Raw genomic sequence first — 16,931 nt, 5'->3', positions numbered from 1 at the left:
TGGAACATCATTAACTCCGGGGGTTGAATTTTCGTCGCCCAAGATTTACATTCAAACGCACATCCAATTTGAAGGATGCTCTGGTCCACACAAGACCAAAAAAACAAAATACAAACAATCAGAGCACCCTATGGAACCTCCCTCCGGTAGTTGGCCATTTCCCTTGCGGTGGTTGCACAGTCTGCCCCCAAACCAGTGTCATCAAAGAGATCCAGTTATCCCACACATTTACCTGGCGAATGCATAGGCATACCAATTGTAATAGCGCCAAGTGTATTTACCTCCTCACCTGTCCCTGTGACCAACAGTACATTGGGATGACAATGAGACAGATAAAACTGCGCATTCAAGAACACAAAAGCAACATAAGATGCCTAAAAACCAATACTAGACTGTATCAACACTACACACAAATGGGACATCCAGCCGACAGTATCCGCTGGTTGGTTCTAGAATGCCATCCAGGTATCACCAAAGAAGGCTTGTTCAGGATTGAACAAAGGTGGGTTCATCGCCTCAAACTGGATACAGAGGGTCTTAATGACGCCGTGCCTTGGTCATCTATACACAATTAGACCATATTTTTGTACTCAGACCTTTGTAGTGACCTACACTTACCAAGCATATCTTTACCTGGCCCCTGGCCCTTCTTCTCATAAATTGGCCATCTATGTGCCGTTACATTACTCCAGTGACCTGCATTTTATCTTTTACCCACACCCGGGGCTCATCCTTTAACCGAGCTCCGCACCAGCCCTTCTCACTCCCGATCCCGCCCATGTCATGTGACCACACCAGATTGGACTCCGCCGACTCCACCATCACGAGCCATTTACTTAGTGCTTATCTGGGCTTTAACCATACCCAGGTATATGGAATTAATATATCTATACCACTGCACTGAGTCATATGACACTGTATTATCGATCCTACGATCAAATAGGATGTCACGATCATTTGGGCTCAATAGGCATCAGGGCAAAAACCATACCGCCAACTCACCCAATATGGCCGCAAGAAATACCCACTTGATCCCGTCAATCCTTGCAGACCGCTACAAGCTATCTTTGCTAACCTTTACGCATGCGCGGATTCAGAGCGCGCGACCACGCCCACCATGGCAATCACCGGAGTTTGGAGACGCAGGGTACAAGTACGCTAGCACAACGGCGACCTCGCTACCAGTCGCTCCGGATCCCGCACGGATTGTACGTGGGGGTAGGTTTGCAGGCAGAGACCGCACGCCGTTTGGGTAAGTTTCCTTGGAATGGTGTTGGCTCACCAATGGGTTGAGCTTCATAGGAACACACGTGGTTCTCGGTGCAGTCAGGTGCTGGGGTCCTGTGTGGAGTCTGAGACAGGCTAATCGGGGGCACTTGGGCTCTTTCAGGTAACGGGTACCGTACCTTGCTATTCCTTTTGGGTGGATGTTACTCTGTCAGGGGAACCCGGGCTTTTCTTCCCCTCGCACTCTCACGTCTCCACTCCCTGTTGACGTTGCAGACTCGAGGGGCACGGCGAGGCTCGGGGTTTCTCCCTGTCAATCACCACTCAACACAGGAGGGGCGTTGCCTTCGGAATCCACTCTGTAAGCCTAATTTTGCTACAGTTACCACTCTGATAACTGGACACTGGACATCAGTAGCGGGATTGACCAGATTAGCCTGACTGTGAATGTTCTTCTCCAGCAACTTAATTCCGGCACCCATTTAAAGAAATCAGTTGTCCCCTTCCCCCCCACCTTCTCTAGGTCCCTGACTCTTCTGTGCAGGTCCCACAGGAGCAGACTGCGGGGCACCTTAGGGACACACTTAGGGTAAGTGCTTTTTGAACCAATCTTCTATTGTTTTTGACTCAGCTGAGTCTTGTAAATAATTAGTGTGTGTGTTTTGCATATAGGGAAATGCACCTAGTTTGTAGAGGAGAACTATGCTGACAACCCTTCCTATATGTTCTCCCTTTCTCTAGGTTGCACCACTTGAGGCAGGACCAGTTGGCCTGCCCATCACAGACCTACAAAATAAAGGTTGTAAAAATGTTTTTTAATTCACTGTGTAGTACTAGACACCAAGGTCCTGAGGAATTGCTAGATTAGCATGAAACATGTCGACCTAAATAGAGGGTTGCAGATATCTTCGCCACTTACCTTCGTAGCGTCTATCTCCCCTCCCACTATTTTAACCAAGGGAGTCAGCCACGTTATTAAAAATCCTTGTGGACTAACTTACCTTTTTTAATCACCACCACTTAGTCACGACTACACCATTTTTCTGCCCTCTCACACGCATGCACCATATGGCTGGAACAAAAGATCTCCGCTAAAGAGCCCCTTCGCGGGTGCCCGTCAGACATTACATCGCCAGTCTGGACCCATATGATGAAGCATGACACCTAGCTTGCTGGGTGCGTGAGGGTTCTAGTTCCCAAGAGGGAATATTCCCTTTCTTCTTTCCCTCTTGTCTTTCTCTATGCACACACACTCTTTCTTTCTAGTCCTACTGGGGAACTTTGTGCTATATTTTGTTACTAAAAGATATATTTTGTCAAAACAAATTGGCAGTTTAAAATTTCACACAGGCTGCAATTGCAGGACTGAATTTTTTTTTAAAATTGCTACTATACTGGGAGGCACCATGAGTGCTGCAGGCTCTGGATACGTGTAGTACCATATACTAGATAACGCTGGGCGTAGTCTGCGTAGTAGCGTTACACGTAGCTACGCGAAGTGCACTTTGCACTAAGCAAGCTACGCGAACTGCATAGTGCACTGTGCAAAATGCAGTTCGCACTGATTGCACAGTGCCGGATGCCTGTACGCACTGTGCAGTCAGTGCAAATTGCATCTTGCACAGTGCAAGCGGTCGTCTTCTGCCGCTCGAGTAGATTTGTATTCGAGCGGCAGCTTTCTCAACGCAAACTGGTAGTTTCTCATCGCGAGCGGTCGCGAGCATACGTGACCACTTGCAATGAGAAACCTTACCTCCCCGCATTGAGAATCTCGCCAGGAGGTTTATTTTCCACGCTCGCGATCGTCAACTTGATGTTGCTGATCGCGAATGAGGAAATATTCTTGCCGGGATGTTATTTTGCTCGCTCACGGTCACCAACTTGATGTTGACGACCGCGAGCAAGCAAAAAATGCCCCCTACGCTACGCGTTTATGCACTGTGCTACGTGCGATTCGCATAGTGCGTAGTTGCGCAAACTATGCGAGCTTAGCGTAGTCCTACTCCCAGGCCTAATACTAGGAACTTATGAGTAGATTACATTTGTCAAAGAGGTGTAGGACAATTTTACCATATTTAAGGGAGAGAGCACAAGCACTTTAGCTTTGGACAGCAGTGCTAAAGTGCACAGAGTTCTAATGTCAACAAAAACGAGTTTCAGAAAGCTGGAGGGGTGAAGGCAACATGCCTGGGGGAAGAGCACACCAAGTATGTCAGGTCGAACAGTAGCCAACAACAAGTAAAGATTTTACTACTTGTCTTGTTAGGCATGGTAAAGGTATCAGTAATTTAAACCTGACCTCAACCCCTGGTAGCTATGGCACACATCAGACCGACTTACCTTAAGAAAAATGTGGAAAGGATTTAGAAGTACCAAATACATTAAAAGTCAAAAACACAACACAATAAACATCCCCCAAAAAAAATTATAATTATTGTCTTCACACCATGGTTGACAAATTAGACCTGCTCTCAAATAACCAGAAATCATGTCACCTTCCTTCAGCTCCATGGTATTCAGAAGAGCTGAATTGGGCCAAACAACACTTTAAAGCATTAGAAAGAGAATAATGGAAGTCTTTTCAAGTAAAAGCAACAGCATACTATTATTCAACCATCAAGGCCTACAAATGCTTATTTAAAAAAACTCAGATTTTGCCTTTTGCAAATCAACACTGCAAGCAACACCGGAAGGGAAATGTTCTATGTAGTGAAGCATGTCCTTCATCTTAAAGCTTGCATCAACAGTATTATTCCTTCAAAGGGTCTCTGTGATAACCTTGTCAGTTACTTCACAGATAAACTCTCTCAAACTCCAAACAGGTTTTTATCCCACTGAATCGCTGGACTCCATATCAATTGCAAATCTTCAACCTAGGATTCAAACAGTCTATCCCTTGGTGATCTCAAGCCACTTTCCTTGGAAGACCTTTCTACTGTTAATTCATTGATCAAGACAGGATCTCCATTAGATATGTGTCTCCCCAGAGTGTATTCTTTACCACTTGAAAATGTGTTACCCTATCTAATATAATTGTGCAATTTATCTATCCGCTCTGCTACCTTCCCTCTGGCATGGCAGCATGCAATGGTAACAACCATTCTTAAAAGCCCAACATCAGATCCAGCTGCTTCAAGTAATTATCACCTCATTTTCTGGCTCCCTTTCCCTTCAAAGACCTTCAGAGAAAGCAATTCGGTATTTGTTGGGGTCACAGAACTGAGCCCACTCTTCTCTCAATGGTAGGTGATCTCAGGATGTTCCTGGACCAAGAGAGCACTAGTAGGGAGCTCCATGGGACCTCTGGCCCTCCTGGATCTATCTCATGGCTGTGTCTGATACTCTGTCTCACCCTACCCTCATCTCATCTCTCTTCAAACTAGGAAAAAGCCAATCTCCTCTCAGATGGTTCCAGTCTTTTCTCTCTTACAGGCTTCAGATATTCAAACTTCCTCCTTACTGTGCTGCCCTACTGAAATATGTTTTAGTGTCCACAGGGCTCCTCGCTGAGCCCCATTCTTTATATCTGGTACACTCTACTCTAGCTGCTGTAGGCAGAACTTGCACCTTTAAAATTATGTTGTACACGGATGCAACTCAAATTGCTCTTTCCATCCCAGATAATAAGCACAAGACAGATTTAACAGCTGTGTGATCTCTGTGGCTAGATGGATGCAGAACAATTGTCTGAATCTTAACAGGGAGAAAACAGTGAAAGTCTCTTTCTGGGCAAGAACACTTCCATCTGGTCTACTGCTTTTTGGCCACCTGAACTTGTCTAGACATCTACTCCAGTTCTCGTTGTTAGGAACCAGGCCATGATTTTTATCCACCAACTCACTTTCTCATCTCAAGCATATCAAGTGGCAGCAATGTGTTCTTCTCTGAAGCAGTTACAGAAGGTCCTTCCATTTCTCCCAAATGAGACACAAAAAACATTTATTTAGGCCTTAAGTATATCCTTTGTGGATTACAGGAACTCACTTTATTTATCTGCACCATATTATGTATTTCAAAAATCGCAAGTCATTCAAACTGCTGCTGCAAGACTGCTGCTCATTTTACCACTTTGCATGACTACATACTGTTGCCTACCTCCCTGACTCCTTAGTGCTATTTTTCATTTATTCATCCATCCATTCATCCATTCATTCATATATCTAAACAGGTTTCCAGTGATAGTGAAGTCATGAGTGAAGCACTGATCCTGTCAGTAGCACAAATACAAAGCTAACTGCTTAGGGGATGGTGGTATTCCATTTGAAAAGAGATTTTTAATTAATCCATCTTTTTTCATCATTGCACTACTCATATGTCCACTTTTAAAACAGTACATATTTTGACTCTCGAGGCTATAAAGTCCATGATTAATCATTAGAACAAAAGGTTTTCCTTGTGTATGAATTCAGAAACACTTGCTGTGCTCACCCAACATGGGGGAGTGGGCACAATCCCTAATCCGAATGCCTGCCATCTGCAAGATGGTGGGCACTGAATAGTGGGCTTCACCTCGCCTCCCCCACCTAAGTGGTGGGGCTAGCAGAGTTGGGCATACCTTCTGGGCTGTTCTAATTGTTCCTGCCTGTCTTCCATTGGGCTTTGCATTGGTTGAAAATTGGCATCAATGAGATTTTGAAATTGGCAAAAAATAGTAGTGTTTATTTTGAACAGAAACAAAAGAAGTTGCAGGAAAAACTGATGCTTGCTAAAACGAAACAATTTGAAAACAGATTGAGGAATCAAATGGGTGTGAATAACAAAAACAAGAACACAACTTATAACAAATGACACAATAAGATCAGTTCATTATCAGAGCAGATAATGTTTACACTAAAAGATGCAATGTCCTGAATCCAGCAACGAAGCTTTCGATTTTAGGCAAATGTAAAGACAGGGAAATGTAATTGATGCAGAACTGGAGCATGATTGTACCGAATTATGCACAAAAGAAAGACCAGACAAAAAATAAATCCCTCATTAAGGTTTGATTACAAAACACAAAGGGACATATATGAATGAAAATGATGCAGCGTGGTGCCGCAAACAAATCTGCTGCGCCGAGCTGCGTCATTTCAAAACTCATGGATGCACCATATTAACAAGAATATGGCGCATCCCTCTGCTCACCCTTGCGCCGGCGCTAAAAAAGCTCCCTAGTGCTAAAGCATTCACCCTTACACTATGGTGTACGGGTGCCTGCGTCACACGGATGTTTGTGTTTGTGCAGTAAGGAACACCTTCATGCAGAAAAACAATGATAAATGGTATTTTGCTCCTTGCATGTCTGCAGCACACATAGAAATGAGGAGAAATAAAAATATTTCTCCTCGTTGCTCCACATTATTGCCTTTTTTAGAAACATCTTATTTTTTGGCACTGACTCAAATTTATAGACCCTTGTAAATCTGGAGCAGTGTCATAAAGGCATGGGTGTTGCTGGGAACGCCCACAGTAACAGCCACTGCACACCCCTTTGCCGCAGAAAACTGTTGCAGAGGGACATATTTATGTTTATGGATTTATAAAGTGCATAGCTGCCGAGGGCTTTCCAGCGCTAGGAGAAGATGGCAGAGGGTGCATAGGAGATTAAAGGAAGAGCCACGTTTTGAGCTTTTTCCTGAATACCAATTCATCAGTCAGCCACAGTACGGAAACCGCCCTCCTCGTCACAACAGACAACATCCGTACCTTACTAGACAAAGGAGGAACAGCAGCCCTCATCCTCCTCGACCTCTCAGCGGTGTTCGACACAGTCTCTCACCGCACCCTAATACGCAGACTCCACTACGCAGGGATCCAAGACAAGGCCCTTGACTGGATCCGCTCCTTCCTCTCCGGCAGAACACAACGGGTCAGACTCACCCCTCTCCTCTCGGACCCTACACCTACAATCTGCGGAGTCCAACAGAGGTCCTCCCTCAGCCCTACGCTCTTCAACGTCCACATGGCTCCGTTCGCCCCCATCGTCAGAACCTTCGGACTCAACATTGTGTCATACGCAGAAGACAGCCAAATCATTCGAGAAGGCATGGAAGCCGTCGCCAAATGGATGAAAAAAAGCTGCCTACAACTAAACGCCAACAAAACGGAAGTACTCATCATGGAATGACACCTGGTGACCCCCGCCCTCGGAAGCCCGCCCACCCCCACGGACCACGTATGCATCCTGGAAATCATCCTGGACTCAGAGCTCAAAATGGACCGTCAGAACAACTTCACCTTCCCCCTTGCCCTATCCAGATCACCCGAAAGCCATCATTACGCCTACAATCTTCCCTAACGCCATGGACCTGAGTCCACCACTCCACTCGAGTCCACCCCCAGATGCTTCCCACCCTGAATCCACGGCCCCCATCACACTGCACCTTAACCCCATCAGGCCGCCTTCTACTACACCGAGCGAACCCAACACTGAACCTTTGACCCCCTCCCCACGTCCTCCCCCTTTGATATCCAAGACTACTACCTCTACATCACCAATGACCTGGGCTACAGCAGGTCAAACCCGCCCCGCTAACACTCAAGCCACTCCCTCTATGAACCAACACACTATCCATCCTAGCCACCAAGCCCCGCACCCCTCAATGACTCCCACGGCACCACACACAATCCATCCTAGCCACACAGCCCCACACCCCTCAACGACTCCTACGGTACCAACTCAGGGCAACACCTCTAACACTCAAGCCACCTCTCCTACGACTCCCAGTTCAGTCCACCCGGGCCCTCCTACACCCCACTCCGCAGACATTTCTTCCATACACTCCAGAGCGCCAATAATAATCCAGAACATCCATTCCTCCTTCCTCGATCTTACAAAACTTCTCCACCTCGCTGAACTCTCCTTCGCAAAGCTCATGCCCCAGACTGCCTCCCTTCTTATTCCAGAGCTCCCAAAACGACCACTACCGACAACCTCTAGACATCGGCGCCCTCACATGCTCACTAGCTACTTGTCCGAGGAGGAAACTCTTGACCTTGCCATCTCCTACAACCCCTCCCCCACCACAACTAATCCACTAGATCTCACCGAAAAAGAAATCCAGGACCTCCTTCTGGACCTTAACACAGGCCCTACTTCCACCTGTCTACCTGTTGTGAGTGACATGAGTGTCGCACACCCCATCCACACGGTAGCCATCGACCCACACAGACCAGCCCCCCCTAGCAACAGAAGAATGCTCAGAAGTAACCTCACGCCAGTGCCCTTGGCCGTTCCGACCCTCGCCACCACCCCTCTCCCTGCCCTGACACTGACAGGCCTCTTAATCAACTGTCGCTCGGCAGTGAAGCATGCGGCTGATGTCGCCGCACTCATCCTGAACAACAACACCGACATAGCCATTCTTACAGAATCATGGCTTAATGATTCCTCATCCCCATGCCTCGACCTCTTAATCCCCCCTAACTTCAACATTGTCAGGCTCGACAGACCACACAACAAAAAAGGAGGCGGAATTGCCTGCATCATCGCGCTAACCTCCTTGTCACTGAGCTTGCAACGAATACTACTGACTCCTGCGAATATCTAGCCCTCTCAGTCTTCAGTAGCACCATCCACACATGTAACCTACACATCTTTTATCACCCCCCAGGCACAAACGAACTTTTCACCGACTACCTCATGGAAGTTATTACGGCTAAGAACTCCCCTAACTCCAAGGACATCTTCCTCGGAGACTTCAACTTGCACTGGAATGATCTTAAGGATCCCCATGTCAACGCCATTAAAGACCTCCTGGCCGATCTAGCCTTGACCCAAGCTTGCCCTCTCCCAACCCACTCGAAAGGAGCCACTCTTGACTGGATCATCTCCAAGGATACCACCGTCAAGCTCACCTCGATAGAGCCCTGCAACTGGTCTGACCACCATACCATCACCTTTCTGTTACCCAGCACACGCAAGACAAAGACACCACAACAGGTACTCCCAAAGCGCTGGGTCAGACACACCAAAAACCTAGACATCAACATGCTTGAGATCCGCTGCAAAACAGACCTACCACCCCCCTCCCACATCACCTTGGTCAGTGACCTTAATGATCACTACTCGACTACTATGTCAAGCATCCTGGATGACCTAGCCCCTCTTAAACTAAAAAGAACTCAAGTCAAAGATAAAAACCCATGGTTCACTGGTTCTTCAACAACGAGAGAAGATCCCTCCGACAGCATGAAAGAACCTGGAGACAGCACCCCTCAACAGACCACCTAAAACTCCTTCGCCAGGCCAGAAATATCTACAACAAGAACATCGCCAACTCTAAAAAAGAATTCTTCAGAGCGGAACTAGGAAACGCCCAGAATATACCGCGCAAACTCTTTGAGATGGTTAAACTTCAATCGAACAAACTATCCAAAACAGTGAAAGAAAACCCCAAGTCTCTCATCTCCTCTGAGGCTTTCTCCTCTTTTTTCCCAAACAAAATCAAAACCTTAGATACTGAACTTAAGGCTGCCTTCTTCCCCCCCTGAACTTTGACCCTTTGCCTCCTCCTTCCTTGCCACCACGATTCTTACCAAAGAATTTAGCTCACTGGTCTGAGTTTGCATCCTATGACGAAATCTCTGTCGCGAAAATCCTGGCCTCCCCGAACCCTAACAACCACTTCAATAACCCGCTCCATTCAAACTGTCTCGCGACCGTTACCAAATCCATCATCCCTAGCTGGACTGCAGTCATTAATGCCTCCCTACGACAGGGCTCAATACCGACCTCGCTGAAAACAAGCCAAGTCATACCCATTCTGAAAAAAACGTCGCTGAACCCAGCCTCCCCAGACAACTTCAGACCAATTTCAAACATTCCGCTCCTGGCGAAAGTGCTGGAAAAGTGTGTTCAACTACAGCTTAGTCACCACATCAACAAATACCATCTACTGGACGACTGTCAATCAGGTTTCCGACCCGGTCACAGCACCGAAACCACCATGCTCCACATCGTTGATGACGCTCTTCAATCCCTTGACCAAGACAAAACCTGTCTCCTGATCCTCCTTGATCTTTCATCGGCCATCGACACGGTCAACCATGCGATGCTACTCGAACGCCTCAAACTCAGGATGGGACTAGATGGCATAGTCCTCGACTGGTTCGAATCCTACCTCCAAAACCGATCTCAGAGTTTTTTAGTCAACGGCGAACTGTCCGCTCCTTCCGATGTCTCGGTGGGAGTCCCTCAGGGATCAACATTGTCCCCTACCCTCTTCAATCTCTATCTGGAACCCCTGGCCGAAGTCCTGCGCAATGCAAATATCTCCTTTCATATGTACGCTGATGACACTCAGATCTATATAAAAATCTCATCTCTGGCAGAGATCCTCACCCTGAATGAAACCCTGAAGCTGACTGTCAGATGGCTCTCCTCCAATCAACTAAAACTTAATGCCAAGAAAACTGAGTTCCTTCTAATCTCCCCACCCAAGAACAACCCTGACATCCAGACATGGATTAAAGCCATCACAGCCTTAAACTGTTCCCCGATCATTGTGAAATCTGCCAAATCTCTGGGAATCACCTTGGATTATAACCTAAACATGCGAGACCACATCAACACAATGGCGAAATCGGCCAGATCCCACCTGAGCTACCTATGGAAATTGAAACCCTTTCTAGACGCTCCGGACCTCAAACTTGCTGTTCAATCATTAGTCATCTCTCGACTAGAATACGGTTGCTCCACCCTCTCTGGCTTACCTAAGATCTCGCTGGCTCCCTTAAAAGCCTGCCTCAACGCAGCCGCCAGACTACTTACAGGCTCAAAAAAATTCGATCACATCACTCCTCACTTGAAAGCGTTAAACTGGCTCCCCTTCGAGGCGAGGAACCACTTCAAGCTGGCATGCATCACGCACAAGGCCCTTCACTCTAAATCCCCTGCGTATCTTGCTCAGAAGCTTGTGTTATCTGGTGGAAACAGACACTCAAGATCGACCAAGGCCCTCCTACTCCGGCCTGCACGCTTTAGGAAAATAACAACCTACAATCGGGCTTTCACTGGAGCTGCACCAAGAATATGGAACTCCCTCCCTCCTGACATTAGAAAAATCCCTTCCTTTGCTCGCTTCAAAAAAGAGGCCAAGTCCTTTCTCATGGGTAAATTCCTTGGCTAAACTCATTCCGTCAGCCACCTGAGAGAATGTTGCCCTATCCTGCGCCATTGTACATCACTGTATTTGTCTTTTTGTATTATTTGTATTATATTCATTGTACTTTACTTATCCTTGTTGTATAGCTTCTCACATCCCCCAGGTACAGTACCCTCTGCTACCCTGTCCCACCTTCATCCCTTGGTTTTCCGTAAGCCCTCCTTTGTACCTAGTTTTTATCGTTTATCGTGTGATATGACCCTGTATTGTTCTACTGTATCTGTAAAGTGCTCTGATACCCTCACGGGTCATGTTAGCGCTCTATAAAACCTTAAAATAAATAAATAAATAAATAAACTCCATCTCGTCCTCCTGCTTCCACTCCCTCCACCTCCAACATAAGACCTTCAAATGGATCCCCCTCGAACACAGAAAGATAGTCACTCACGCCCTGGTCACCAGCAGGCTCGACTACGGCAAAGCACACAATGCTGGAACAAACAAAAACCTCACCTGCAAGCTACAGAACATCCAAAACGCCACCGCAAGACATCCTCAACCTGCCAAGACATTGCCACATCTCCCAGCACCTGCGCACACTCCACTGGCTCCCCATCGAAGCTAGAGTCACCTTCAAGATGGTAACCTATGCTCACAAGGCCCTCCAGGACACCGGACCAGCATACCTGAACAACCTACTCAAATTCCACGCACCTAAAAGGACCCTATGATCAGCCCAACTCTCCTACGCCGTGGTCCCCGCACCAGAAAGACCAGAGCAGGAGGCCGCTCCTCCTCCTTCCGCATGGCCAGAGCCTGGAACAACCTTCCGAACAACCTTCCGCTCCACATCAGACAGATAACATAGCTCCCCATCTTCGCAAGAAACCTCAAAACCTGGCTCTTCAACAGACCCCCTTCTTAAACCTGCGACCCACCCCCAGCGCCTTGAGACCCTTACGGGTTTCCCTGAGCAGGGAATTCCATAGACTAGGAGCCAGATGCGAGAAGGATCTACCTCCCCATCTCGTTCTCTTTATCCTGGTCTGTTTCATAAGTAGATCTGCAGAGGATCTTAGGGGTCTGCCTGGGATGTAGTGTGTGACAAGCTTTTTGATTAAGGCCGGGCCTTTATCATTCATATCTCTATGGGCGATGCATAGTGACTTGAAATTTATCCTGGCCTGGATAGGGAGCCAATGTAGTTTGTACTGTTGTAATGTTTGTTACTGTTTGTAATGTTGTCTGGGAATGCGCAGCAGTAGCCTAGCTGCGGCATTCTGAACCACTTGTAGTCTGTTTATAACGTATTTAGGTGTGCCAAGAAACAAGGAGTTGCTGTGATCCAGCTGCTACATCACTAGGGCCTGTACCACAGTTCTGCGAGTGTCTTCGGGAATGAGAGGTCAGATCTTCCGTAGGACAGACTTTCGTATAGCCATATTCCCAGATTTGTTACCTCTTTCTTTGGGACAGGGGGTTCTCCCAATTCTGGAGGCCAGCTAATCATGTTACTTGGGACCACCTTATTACCCAGGAACATGAGCTCTGTTTTTCCGACGCTTACCTTTAGGCAACTATTATTCATCCATTCTGCTACTTTCATCATGCATGGTGCCAAATTGTTGTGCATGGATTGGGGTCCCTCCATCACTGATAGTATCAACTGGGTATCGTCCGCGTATGACACTATGGGTAGTCCAAATTGTTGCACTATTTCTGCCAATGGTTGCATATACAGGTTAAATAGTGGTGGGCGTAGTGCAGAACCCTGTGGGACTCCACATGAGATTTGGAGGGTATCGATAGATGGTCACCTTCCATTAACTGGAAGGATCAGTCTTCTGGAAATTAGGTTATCCACTTTAGAACGTAGCCTGTGATACTAGCTTCCTTTAGCCTGAGGATCATGGTCTTATGATCCACCGTTTCAAAAGCGGCGCTAAAATCCAGGAGCAGGAGAGCTGCTGTGCCTCCCTGGTCTAGTATTCCCTTTAGCTCCTCTGTTGCCACCAGCAGGTCTGACTCTGTGCTGTGTTGGGGACGGAAGCCCATCTGAGTGGTATGCAGTATCCGATTCTCCTCTAGATAGTGGGAGAGGATCTGATTGACGTGTTTTTCGGTTATTTTGCCGAACAGTGGCAAAAGTGAGATTGGTCGGTAGTTCCCTGGTTCCGACGGATCTATCTGGGGCTTTTTCAGCAGTGGCTGGATTATGGCATGTTTCCAGGTTTTGGGAATAATCCCTGGTGTAAGGGAGAGTGATATAAGTGCTGCTGTTGTAGACCTGTTTTTTTTTTACCTCCCTGTATCAAGACGTCTAGTGGAATCGGGTCTTGTGGGGAGCCGGATTTAATCTTTAGCTGGATAGAGGTCATGGCTTCTTAACTTAGGTCTGTGAAGTGGTCTAATCTTATCCCTGTTTTAATTCTCAAGTTATCATTGTTATTTGGGTGGGCGTCAACTTGATTTGAACTATTGTTTCCTTGCAAGGAGTTATATATTATTTCCACCTTATTTTTGAAAAAGTTTGCCATCTTATTACATCTTTCTTTGGATGAGGCGTGATTGTTTGTGTCCTGATCAATGGAGGTAAGGGAGCGCACTACCTTAAAAAGTTCCCTAGACGACTTACCTGCTGAGTTGATTTTTCCTTCGAAATAATTGGCTTGGGCTTGGAGCATCTCACTAGGATACTGTCTGATAGCCTTCTTGTATTGGCTTTTGATAACGGGTTCATAGTTTTTCCTCCATTATCTTTCTATTTTTTTACAGGACTTTTTCATCAGGATTAGGTTTGCGTTAAACCAGCCGCTTTTTTCCTAGATGGTTGGTTACTTGGTCTGGTTTTCTGAGGGTAATGAGCTGCTACTTTGTTTATCTATTCTGTCCACCTCTTATCAGCCTCTTCTATGTTGTCTGTTAAGCATGGGGCCTTGGCTTCCAGTTCATTCACCATGCTACCCTGTAGGATTCTTGGCAATTTATTCCTAGTCTTGGTGAGTTTATCACCTATAGGTAGAGCCTGGGGGTTATCTAAAGTAAAAGGAATAAAATGGTGATCAGTTCACGGAACTGGCACAGGGTTCCCTACCGCTAGCTTGGGTTCATTGGAGAAGATGGCATCTAATAGGTGCCCTTTTTCATGTGTGCCCTTGCTTACCATTTGTTTAAATTGCATGACTTCCATGTCTTGGTTCAGTCTAATCGAAGTGGTACTGTCAGGTTTATCTAAATGAAACTTGAAATCCCCAAGTAGGGTGGTGAACCCCTTACTGGCCACCGATGTTGCTACTGTTCCAGGAAACTCCTCAAGGAAGGAGTTAGTATAGCCAGGGGGTCTGTAGATTAGTGTGCCTGAGAAGGTGGTATTGGGGGTGAGTTTAATGCTAAATTGTGATGTGTCACAGTTAGTGATAGTCAGAGGTGTTACATTGCATCCATATTCATTTTTGTATATGATAGCCACCCCCCCCCCTCCTGTTTTCTCCCTTCTATCTTGTCTTCTAATGGAGAACCCTGTAGGGAGTACTTGGACTATATCTGGAGTAGAACATCCTTTCAGCCATGTCTCTGTCAGAAATAGGATGTCAAGTTCCTCATTCTCAATGAGAAGCCTAATTTCTGTAGTGTGGCTTTGTTAAGCCAAGCAAAGTGGCTTAGTGCTGCCTTGTAAATATTGACTTGCATAGAGCGCTACTGCAGCATCAAAAAAAGTGACACTCCAGTGGCGCTAGGAGCTTGTACATGTGGCCCAAAATGTCAACAGTGAGCTCCCTGTTCCAATGTTTCTCAGAGGTAAAGTGAAAGCAAACAATGTGGGAACCCAGTGGTGAAATGGGAAGCCCATTCAACAGTATGTGAGGTTTTTATTCATTAATAGTCACCAATGGGGATGGGAATATAGGCCAGAGCAGGTTTCCTCTTGACAACTCCATTGGGAACCCACAGCCACTCATAGCGCCTAGTTAAGTGTTCAAAGTTACCCTTCTAGGCCTTAGAATAGTGGCCTTGTTGCCTAAAAGAAGATTATGTATATGGGTGAGTGACATTCTTGTAGTTTCCTTTTGTGAATTATGTAAAAAAAAAAAAAATGCCCCGAAATTACATCAATTGCACTTGCACCATATTTTAGTGGAAATTAGTCCTTTGTTCCATCTTAGACACACCGACTAAAATGATAGCACCAAAAACACAAGCTCTGCGCACAACAGCTATGTGTGTTCTGTTCATTGGCATAATTCTGTTCCCATGATAAGATTTTTCCCAGAATGGAATTGAAATTATGCGACATGGCGTTAATAGCATAATTTCATGAATTTCAGGTAACAAGCGTAATTCGAAATGCTGGATTACTCCCATATAATGAAAAGTTTGCATGGGCTAATGATGGAAGGAGTGACAGAAGTCACATTAAGCCGTTGGGGACCTGGAAGAGACCACCTACACCAGTAGCTCCTGATCTTTTCCAGAGGGTGAAACAGGACACAAGATTTGCCCTTGTCTTTTTTCCTCAGAAGGTAATACTAATCAGAATTTTTATGTGCCCTTCTCTCACCGGATATCATAGCAAGCATTGAATCCTCACAAACCCTGACTCTTCAGCTAGCAAGATTTCTCTCCAGCTTTTGCAGATAAAACCCAAGCAGAAGTCTTGCTCCTGTTGTGACATGTTCTCCATTACTCCTTAAGCTCTAGAATCTTGTCAGTGCCTTGCAAGAAAGCAGTAATTGCATCATTTCAATTTAGTCGGCTTAAGAACTTCTGGCCTGTGGCAAGAACACCGTGGATGGCCAAGGCTGTGGAAAAGGCCATCTGTTCTAGGTACAAGAACATCTGAAAGAACATGAGTCAGACTCAGGGCCGTTTCTAGGTATTTTGCTGTCCTAGGCGAGAATTGAAAAATGCCGCCCCCTCCCTTTTACTCTGCTTATCACTATATACGGAATCGAAGTATTTAAAAATAATGTAATATCCGTTTAGAATCAAAGCATACAAATGTATATGCGAGCAAGTCACACTGTAAAGAAACAATCTTTGCAGTTTCCGAGTTCTAAATTTGGTCTATATCGCCTCCTCAAAGCCGAAATCGATGAATGATTAGATGGATCCATGAATGGCAGCAGGCCCGGACTGGTCGTTGCGGGCACCGGGCAATCCCCCGGTCAGCCGCATGGGTGGGGGCCGGTTTTGGGCCCCAGTTGGCCGGTTTTGTTACAGGGCCGTTTTTTGCAGCATAGCTGCAATAACGGCCCTGTAACAAAATCGGCCGAAAACCGGCCCTAGAAAAGAGCGCGCTCGCACCCCCAACCCCCCCCGGGGGGAGGGGGGCCGGCCGAGCACTTTGCCAGGGCCGGTTTCGGTTCCCAGTCCGGCCCTGAATGGCAGGATAGATAGATTATTCTGTGAGTGAACAGAGGAATGTTAGAAGTGAAGAATAAACTGTGCAGATAAATTAGTTCATGGAAACAATCGTTTAAACGAGAAGTGATTGCATGGCTATGTTGTGAATGCATTAACAAATGTGCGCAGGAATTAATGAATTAACAAGATAATGAATGCATGCACAAAGGAGTTCGATGGCACGCACTGTGCACCATAGTCTGGTTGCTAAAG

The sequence above is a fragment of the Lissotriton helveticus genome, chromosome 4_1 (genome assembly GCF_964261635.1).
Source record: "Lissotriton helveticus chromosome 4_1, aLisHel1.1, whole genome shotgun sequence".
Taxonomy (NCBI): Eukaryota; Metazoa; Chordata; class Amphibia; order Caudata; family Salamandridae; genus Lissotriton; species Lissotriton helveticus.
Note: the sequence above shows the minus strand (reverse complement) of the source record.